The sequence below is a fragment of the Electrophorus electricus genome, chromosome 2, assembly GCF_041902795.1.
Source record: "Electrophorus electricus isolate QZ-2024a chromosome 2, ASM4190279v1, whole genome shotgun sequence".
In the NCBI taxonomy this organism is placed as follows: domain Eukaryota; kingdom Metazoa; phylum Chordata; class Actinopteri; order Gymnotiformes; family Gymnotidae; genus Electrophorus; species Electrophorus electricus.
Window position 1 is genome coordinate 7783409 of NC_137498.1, and position 9913 is coordinate 7793321.

At 41.6% G+C, this 9913-nt stretch overlaps 1 long non-coding RNA gene across 1 annotated transcript; it reads left to right on the forward strand.

Moving 5' to 3' along the window:
- Nucleotides 1-3754: 3754 nt before the first annotated feature.
- LOC145660119 (uncharacterized) lies at nucleotides 3755-9057 on the forward strand. Its single transcript, XR_014126281.1, has 4 exons — nucleotides 3755-3921; nucleotides 3996-4068; nucleotides 5565-5748; nucleotides 8817-9057. It is a non-coding gene; the product is annotated as an uncharacterized LOC145660119 (long non-coding RNA).
- The last annotated feature ends 856 nt before the right edge of the window (nucleotides 9058-9913 follow it).

Below are 9913 nucleotides of genomic sequence, written 5' to 3' on the forward strand. Positions count from 1 at the left end.
TGAGGCATATAAAGACATTTAGATTTCTGGTTGTTTGAGCTCCAAGTTTCAAGAATCATTGAGAAAATAAACTGCCTGACCAAAAAAAAGGTCACACACTCTAATATTTCATTGGGCCGCCTTTAGCTTTGATTACGGCATGTGTTCGCTGTGACATCATTTCCACAAGCAAGTCACAACATTTATTTCTGTCCAGAGTTGCATCAATTTTTCCCCAAGATCTTGTATTGATGATGGGAGATTTGGACCACTGTGCAAAGTCTTCTCCAGCACATCCCAAAAATTCTCAATGGGGTTCAGGTCTGGACTCTGTGGTGGCCAATCCATGTGTGAAAATGATGTCTCATGCTGGTGAACCACTCTTTTACAATTTGAGCCTGATGAATCCTGGCATTGTCATCTTGGAATATGCCCATGCCATCAGGGAAGAAAAAAATCCATTGATGGAATAACCTGGTCATTCAGTATATTCAGATAGTCAGCTGACCTCATTCTTTGGGCACATAACGTTGTTGAACCTAGACCTGACCAACTGCAGCAACCCCAGATCATAGCACTGCCCCCACAGGCTTGTACGGTAGGCACTAGGCATGATGGATGCATCATTTCAGCCGCCTCTCTTCTTATCCTGATGCACCCATCACTCTGGAACAGGGTAAATCTAGACTCATCAGACCAAATGACCTTCTTCCATTGCTCCAGAGTCCAATATTTATGCTCCCTAGCAAACTGAAGCCATTTTTGCCGGTTAGCCTCACTGACAAGTGGTTTTCTTAAGGCTACACAGCTGTTTAGTCCCAATCCCTTGAGTTCACTTCACATTGTGCGTGTGTAAATGCTCCTACTTTCACTATTAAACATGTCCATGAGTTCTACTGTTGTTTTTCTATGATTTGATTTCACTACACGTTTAAGTGATCACCGAGCACGATCATTCAAGATTTCTTTCCGACCACATTCCTTCTTCGAAGATGATGTTTCCCCGCTGTCCTTCCACTTTTTAATAAGGCATTGGCCAGTTCTTAACCTGATTCTAGTAGTTTCAGCATCTCCTTAGATGTTCTCTCTGCTTGATGTATGCCAATAATTTGACACTTCTGAAACAGATTAACATCTTTTCCACGACCACAGGATGTGTCTTTCGACATGGTTGTTTAACAACTGAGAAGGTACTCACTGCATCAGTTAGGGTTAAATAACTTGTTTCCAGCTGAAACATAATCAACTATGCAGTAATTATCCAATGGGAGGCTCTTACCTATTTGCTTAGTTAAATCCAGGTGGTGACCTTTTTTTTTTTGGACATGTAGTGTATGATTCACAGTATTAAGTCCCACCTCTTTGATATCTGCAATTATTTGATTCTCTCACAGAAAATTATTGATTTGTATTTAAAAGAAAAGGCAATTTGCTTGCTTCAGAAAGGAAACACTGCACCTACAGAGCCCTGTAGCCTCAGACTAAGCTGTTGTATTACCACCACTGACACACAGCAAACTGACACACAGGAAACTGAACATTTCTGCTTGTACAAATTGTAAATCCATCAGTTCTGTAGTATAAAATCTAAAGCTAAATGTACAAAATACATAACAGCCCTGAACCCTCATTACTTATAACTGATCACACTTTGCTATTCTTGCAGAGCCTCCATATAAACCTAGAAAGCCTAAGAGAGAGTAATGGAATTTACAAACTCAAAAAAATGATTTATTGCTTGATTTGTTTTCACCCTCCATTTATATATATATAAATTATTGTTGTTATTATTATTATTATATGATTTATGATGTGACAATATTATATGAAAATAATTTAAAACACAATGAGGGATCCTCAAAATAGTTTTATTGACTTAAAAAAAAAATTAAAATGTAATTGTGAAATATTCAAGTGATTAAAGTAAATAAAACTTCCGAGTCTTAAACGAATACGTACCACCCAGTCTTTAATGTCCGCTGCCGGTCATGTAGTCATACTCAAACTTGCGTATGGATCTCGGGTGGGGGTGTGGGGGTGGGTGTGGGTGTGTCTCTCTCTCTCTCTCTCTCTCTCTCTCTCTCTCTCTCTCTCTCTCTCTCTCTCACCCACTCATTCACCCCTCCCGCTCCCTCCCATTGGTTGATTCTCTAGAGGTTACACCTCCTCACCCCCCCTCCCCCCAACATGCAGGAAAAACTTTCTGACAAAATATGATATAAGGTGAAAAAAAAAAAACTCCTCCCAGGGTCAGAAATACACTCCTCATTTGACTCCTCAATTTTGCCGCCTTTTCTTTCTACCCAACCACCCGGTCTGACCAATCCCGTGCAGCGTGCAACTCCTCCCACAAAACCAGACCCTCGTACCCGCTCATTTAAATTTAGTTGTACCCCAGATGTTTGAGTAGGAATCATTGAAATAATTCTTTAATAGTGAAATAATGTGATTAAAGAAAATAAAATTTTTTAGTCTCATACTACACCAGTTTGTCTCCACTTTCTCTATCTGTTCAGTGTCCTCTCTGACACACACTCTGCAGTCAGAGGTCATTGACACTCTCACTCTCTCTCTCTCTCTCTCTCTCTCTCTCTCTCTCTCACACACACACCTCCCACACCTCTTCACATCTTATTTGCCAGATGTACTCAAACAAGGCAATAAGCAAACTTTTCAGAAAACATCACAAAGTTTTAATTAATTTATTTTGTCTGATCTCTAACCATTGTGGTTACTCTATAAGTTTTATCACACAAGGTTTTTGTCCGTTATCACACGTTGTACTCCTACCACTTTCAGTGCATTCCACAACTGAGAGCGGTGTTGGGGGAGGGACGTAATTTACAACTTCTATCCGAAAACCATTTCTATCCCCACCGACTTTTTCTTAAAGCCGTGTTTTCGGTATTTCAATCCTTTAGTTCACAACAGGTAAGCAATTCAGTAATGCTTAACTAATTCATGCTATACCTTATATTCGTATAAGTTACTAAAAAGGCTGACGTGTATTTAGCTATTTATTTAGCTAATGGATGAAATACTTTATCGTGCGTTGTATGATTTAACTCAGTGGGGCTTAGCGTCGTAATTAATTTCAGATCTAGATAAAACATACATTTTAACAATCAATGCGTATTATCTACAAGCTATCGTAAGTATTCTTTTGCGAGCTATCTAGGAAAGGATATTGTCAATGTCTTTATTCTGATGATTAATGGTCAATATGTAATATGACCGCTATGCCATAGAGTACGTGAAACATTTTGATCGACTAAAACTCTTTTGATCGACGGCTATTCTTATTCTCAGGGCTAGCTAAATAGAAAAAACTTTAGCTTCGAAGTGGGTGAATCTATTTACTTAAATTAACCAGTACATGACCTGACATAAATGCGGTTTTGGTATAAAGGATATCATTATGGTGATCTTTTCTACTCATGGTCTATAAGTCTGTTCTATGTATTTCCATAGTTTCCGACGTTCACGACTTCCTTGACTCTGTGGAGAGAATTGCCGACCAAGGTAATTTCTTATTTGTGAACTTTTATAAATTTTAATTGTATGTATTTGTTTTGTTTACATTTTTGTTACTTTTATTTGCAGATATAAGGAAACAAGCTGATGAAACAGTTCATATATTGAATGAGTTGTTACAAGGTAATCTTTTCTAGAGTGCGTCTACCATATGTTAAAAGATCGCTTTATGTCTAAAAGTTTATGCAGTGCGTTAATTTGTCACACAGGCAGAGGGGGTGAATCCCTCTACTGTCATCCACTATTCATCGAGCCTTCTGGCGGAGCTCACAAATATTTCACCTCTTACAACCGGCAACGTCTACAGAAACGTATACAGAGGTCACTGTGGCTTATAACATACGTCTAAATAATTCTAGGCATATTCACGCTGTTCAACCACACTAACCTGTAGGCCACCATCTCCACGTAAGTATATTTTTAAAAGCATGTTTATTAATCGCATTTATACTAGAATAATTGGATCAACTTTCTTTTCTAAGATGACTCGGACGACGAGGATGATTGACAGCTGTCAAATCAACCAATCAAATCAAGCAATAAATCATTTTGACGGTTAGTAAATACCATTACTCTCTCTGTTCACAAATAGCTGCCATTTTATGCAAATTTCGTGGGTATGTTGGATAGCCTAAAATGGGTTTTACGAGCAGATGTACTTAAAATTTAAATGGTTTACAATTCTAATTTTTCAGAAATATCTGATTCAAAGTTGCAGAAAAAAATGCTGCTTTCCAGCATTTGCTCATTTTTGGGGCTTGAAAATCATAGTTTTAAATCTGGCTAAGCAGTATGACTTCTCAAGCATTAGGATGCAAAATTCAGACAACCCCACCAAAGTTCTCTTGTTTCTTACCCTTCGAGAAACAGACTGTTGCTAACTGGGCATAATATGAAGAGTTTTACTTTATCTCTGTAGTTCTCTCATTGGCATTTAGAGCATAACCTATTGCACAAATTCTGTATGCTTGACATTGCCTTGCAAGGATTTTTTCTTTGCCATAGACTTGATGAAAGTAACTTTTAAAATTGAGCTAATTAGCATAAACCTTTTTAGGAAACAAAATAAGGACACACTCACTAAAGTTTATACTTCCTGTACTAATGTTTGAAAGTCTTGAATTAGCATAGACATTATGCTACGAGTTTTAATTAATCAGTTTGGCGATTTGTTAAGGAGCCTGACTTTGCTCTGTGAAGAACAGCCCTCCATTCAACTGTAAGGACAGCAGTTACACATTTACCAAGAAAAGTGTTTCAGCCTGGTATTGAACTAGGTACTTTCTGCCTGTAAAACAAACATGATAACCACTACACTACAGAAACCATACAGCAAGGGGACTTCTGGATCCATCCAGCATTTCCTCCTTTTTGGTGCCTGAAAGGCATAGTTTAAAAACTGGCTTGAATTGTCTTCTCCCCATTAGGATGCAAAATTCAATCCCACAAACCAACGTTTTCTTGTTTCATTGCCTTTGAGGGACAGAATGTTACTCTCTAGGAATAATATGATGAGCTTTACGTGATCACTGTAGGCTGTTGCCTGCAGTGTTTACTCTGCTCAGTAAAGCCATACATTTCTAGCGGCATGCGACTCCCATCTTGCCTGCTTCTCAAAACTAACATTATGGTTTAATATATATTTGAAGTACAGTTGTTTTCTATTGATTTTGATTAATCAGCATTTCAAGAAACGTCAGTTGTACTGCGTTTATTTCACCATCGTCTCAACAACATATCAGCAAGAATGTGTTCTGATTGTCATTAAGAACATAATATGATTAGATTTATAGATCAAAACAACAATTAATCAAATTATATTTATCAAATGGAGCAAAATGAAGCTTGTGAAGAAAATACTAATATTTTCTTAATACACTTTCAAGAAGTAGTGGGGACAATGTAAGTTCAGAAATGGATGGGGACAGGGTAAATTGCATCTGGCAGTTGTCTCGGGTATTTCCAATGCTGTGCCTCATGAGCTGAAAACTAACTTTGTGGTGTACCATGTTACGCAGGTTTTAAACTAACATGGATTTTCGCTGAAACAGAATCCATCCTTATAACCAACGACATAGACATCGGCACCATTCCCCCACATCACAGTGTCACACCTTTCCACATGGACACCACAAGGCGGCAGATGAGGAGATGATGGGAGAGTGGCTGAGGAAGATGAGGGAGGAGCAGCAGACACTGAAGGAGGAGAGAGACATGGCAGGTTCTCCTGCAGATGTGAGTGAATGTATCTATTTTCATCCAGCATTCATTTTATGCATCATCTATAGGTTTTCTGTTTATCTGTCTGGAGTTGGTATTCTCAAAGCATTCCATTCTTAATATCATGGTAACCAGAATGAAGTCATTTTAATGACTTAACATGTCAGAATAATCTTGGCTCTGCAATGGGAAGCACTAATTTTTGTGTTAGATATGCAGGTAGCAGTCTATAGCAGACTATAAACTTAAGAGAACTCGAATGAATAGTGAATCTGAGAAGATATGGTAGTAAGAATAACACACTTTAATAGCAAAAGCAAATCCATTCACAGCCACTTATAAAAACATCTGTTTTCCTCAACACACAATCAGCTTTTTCATTCATGAAGCAAAGTGATGGGAATCAGGAACCAGTTCCAAATTGCCCGATCCATCAGAATTATACGACTCCGAGATGAAGACTTCTTTTTAGCATTGCTTGTGCATTTTTCTGAATTAGGCATTGTGCAAAACTAACATTGAGTGTCATGATTTCAATCTCTTACAAACATGCAAGAAGGTGTCATGGAGGAGAGGCGTGGCTTCTTTTCATGAAAAAAAGATAACAGAGGTGCATGGATTGTCTGGAATATGACCATTTCAAGTAAGAGTGGAATCACAAGACGTATGTCGAAACATCTTTCGATGCAACTTGGTCCAACATTCCAGAAATACCATGTGCTGCTGCTTCCCAGTCGAGCAGGATGTCCCATCCCCCAGATAAATATGCTGCATTAGAATAAAGTTAACACTATGCTGCCAGGCTTAGCAAGTTATTTCTTTGATTAAATGAAAATGAACACTGTACAAACCTCCTCTACTTTCATGCATATTAGATGAGGATGGACACACTGTTGCTCCAGCCAGCTGGAAGACTCAACATCAGCCCCCAGCTGAAAGCTCCATCTCATGCTTGCTGCACAGTGATGGAGAGTGAGCATAGCAGGGGTGAATGCATCACTGTGCCAGATAGGCAGGCAGGGAGGCAGACAGGCAAGTAAACTGGGCAGGCAGGTGGGCAGGTGGCAGGGTAAGCAGAGAGGCTGGGGAGGCAGGGAGGCAGGGAGGGAGGGTGCACAGGCAGGCAGGCAGGGAGGGTGGTAGGCTGGGGAGGCAGGGAGGGAGGGAGGGAGGGAGTCTGGGAAGACAAGCAGGCTGGCAGACAAGCAGGGAGAGATGGAGGGAGGGAGGGGGCTGAGGAGTGAGGGAGACAGGCAAACAGGGAGGGAGGCAGACTGGCACATAAGCTGGGCAGGCAGGCAAGTGGGTGGGCAGGAGGGTAAGCAGAGAGGCTGGGGAGGCAGGCAGGCAGGGAGGGAGAGAGAGGCACTGGGGAGGCAGGTGGGGAAGGCAGGAAGGGAGGGAGGCTTTGGAGGTAAGCAGGTAGGCAGGCAGGCAAGCTGGGTGGGCAGAGAGGCTGGAGTGAGGCTGGGGAGTCAGGCAAGCAGGCTTGGATGGAGGGAGGCAGGGAGGGTGGGGAGGCAAGCAGGCAGGGAGAGAGCAAGAACACTGGGTACACTGGGGAGGAAAGGAGGGAGGCATGAAGGGAGGGAGGGAGTCTGGGGTTACATGTGGCCAGATGAACAGAATGTATTCCAAACCTCCCCTCAGGAGTCTGCGTCTCCATTCAGATCTACCGGCCATGGGTAGCCCCAGCCTCCCCTCGGTGTCTGGGTCTCGATTCTAATCATGTGGCCACATGTATTCCCAGCCTCCCCTGGAGTATGGGTCACATGCTGCTTGTCTGGCCTCATGTATCCCCAGCCTCCCTCCCTCCCACCCTGGCTGCCTACCTGCCTCACTGCCTCCTGAGCCTCCCTCACTCCCTCCCTCCCTGTCAGCCTCCCTGCCTCCTTCTCTCCCCAGCCTCCCTCCCTCCGTGCCTGCCTGCCTCCCCAGCCTTTTTCTCTCTGGCCTGCCTGCCTACGCTCCTCCCAGTGCCGCGCCTGCAAACCTCCCACGCCTTCCATCGCTGAGTGCAGCCGCACCTCCAGACCTCCTGAGCCTGCCATCGCTGAACGCAACCATGACTCGGCACCCACATCGGACATGCAGGTGGACGCTCAGGACACGTCAGACGTGCTCGTGAACGCTCAGCTCATGCTCCACTGGTGCCCACGCCCTACGACACTTCTGTAACTGCATCTACATAATGTATCTATACCTGTTTGTGTGAACTTGGTAAAAACCTGTTACCCTGCCTTGTGGCATCGGTGTTCCTTTACCTGTTCCAGTAGCTGCACTCATGCCTGTTGTTTATTTTGTTGCTGTGCCTGTCTCAGTTTTGTTTAACATAATTACGTCTGCCTTTGCTTCTGTGCTTGTCCCTGTTCCCGCAGCTATCCCAGTTTTTCTCCTCTCCTGTCTCTGTGCTCGCCTCCTGTTCTAGCCATGTTGCCAGTCCCACTCCTTTTCCCTCAGTCTGTCCCAATTCCTGTGCCTGTCCATGGTTTACAGTCTCGTCTAGCATAAGTAACCTGGTTCTGTGCTTCATCGTTGTTCTCCTGTTAGCCGTTCCTTAGTGTTAAGTTTCCTTAGTTGCCTTGTTATCAGCCTCGCCCTGTTAGCCTGCTTAGTCTTCTGATTCTTTCCCTCATTCTATTCTGTGTTGTTTTTCTTGTTCATTTTTTTATATTAAACTTCTTATTTATTTGTTAATCCTGTCTGTTCGTTTACTCATTCTCATTAGGGTTTGCCTAGTCATTGTTCCAGTTCACTCTCACATCCGAGGCATTGTTACTTTGTATATGTGTTCACCCTCAGCCTCCCAACCATTACACTCATGTGGTTCCTTATTTCCCAAAATCCAGATGTATTATTAAGTACATTTTAAATAGAAAAATAAAGATGCAGACTTGAGAATTAATTGAAGAGAATAGCAGGCCCTGTGTTTTTGCTGTTCAATATAACATACAAACAAGGCATATGGTAAATATGCTGCGTTAGAGTAATGTGAACACCACACAGGCAGGTTTAGCAGGTTATTTCTTTGACTAAATTAAAATGAACGTTGTGCAAACATTCTCTGCTTTCATCCATTTTAGATGAGGATGGACAGACGGTTGTTCCAGCCAGCTGCAAGACTCACCGTCCCCCCCCCAGCTGAAAGCTCCATCTCATGCTTGCTGTGAGTGTGGCAACGGTGAACACGTCACTGCGCCCATCACTGCATCATGGAAGAGACACTGAGACACTGTGATGAAGAGGAGGAAGAGGACTACACTCAGATCATTATTATGATCATGTGGCATGGTTTAAAACATGAAGCTTCAATAAAGCCATTAAACTAAACCATTTGGTGGTACTAATATAATAATAATAATAGTAAACTTTAGTTGTATACAACTTTTTAAAATTGTAGTACAAGATAAGAGTACACACAATCAAGATTAAAAAAAAAACAATGATAAAAACCTGGATAATAAAATCATAGAACATAAAATCTGTTCAATATAAACTGTATAATATAAACAGTGAAATAAATTTGGTAAGAGAGATAAAACTAGACAGATTTACAATATAATTTTTTTTTTACGTTCCATGTAATTTTCATACGCCCAAACTGTGATGGAGTTTGCAGATCGGTGCCCTTCAAAACTATTTAGAATGAAAGAGCTCAATAGCATTTATGGCAGACCCCAACCACCAGGCTCCACCCACCAGGCCCCACCCCACAATCTTTACATTCACTGTATATAAAAGATAAATATGTTTCTATGATTCTATGTTATATATGTTATATATGTAAAGTATAATAATGCTATAAGGATGGATTAAATGAAGGGTCAGTATCACTGCCCAGACAGAACACATATTGCATCTGAGAAAGAAAGGTCAGACTACATCAGGAATCCACCAGAGCCAAACTGTAATGTGGACATTGTGTGGTCCAGCTGTGGCCATGCAGATGATGGTCATGACTAAGGTAACTACTGTCATCCACTGCTTGAAGCTCACCTAACTTCGTGGTAAGCTACCATCAGACAGTATGCTCACAAATGTAAATGCAGCAATAAGCACAATACCAACAACCTGTATAACTGAAACCAACAAACTGGTATATACCACTGTAGTAGTTAAGCTCAAGATCCTAGCATACAGAATGCAAGCAACAGGCCACTTCCACTATGCCCCCTGGAAA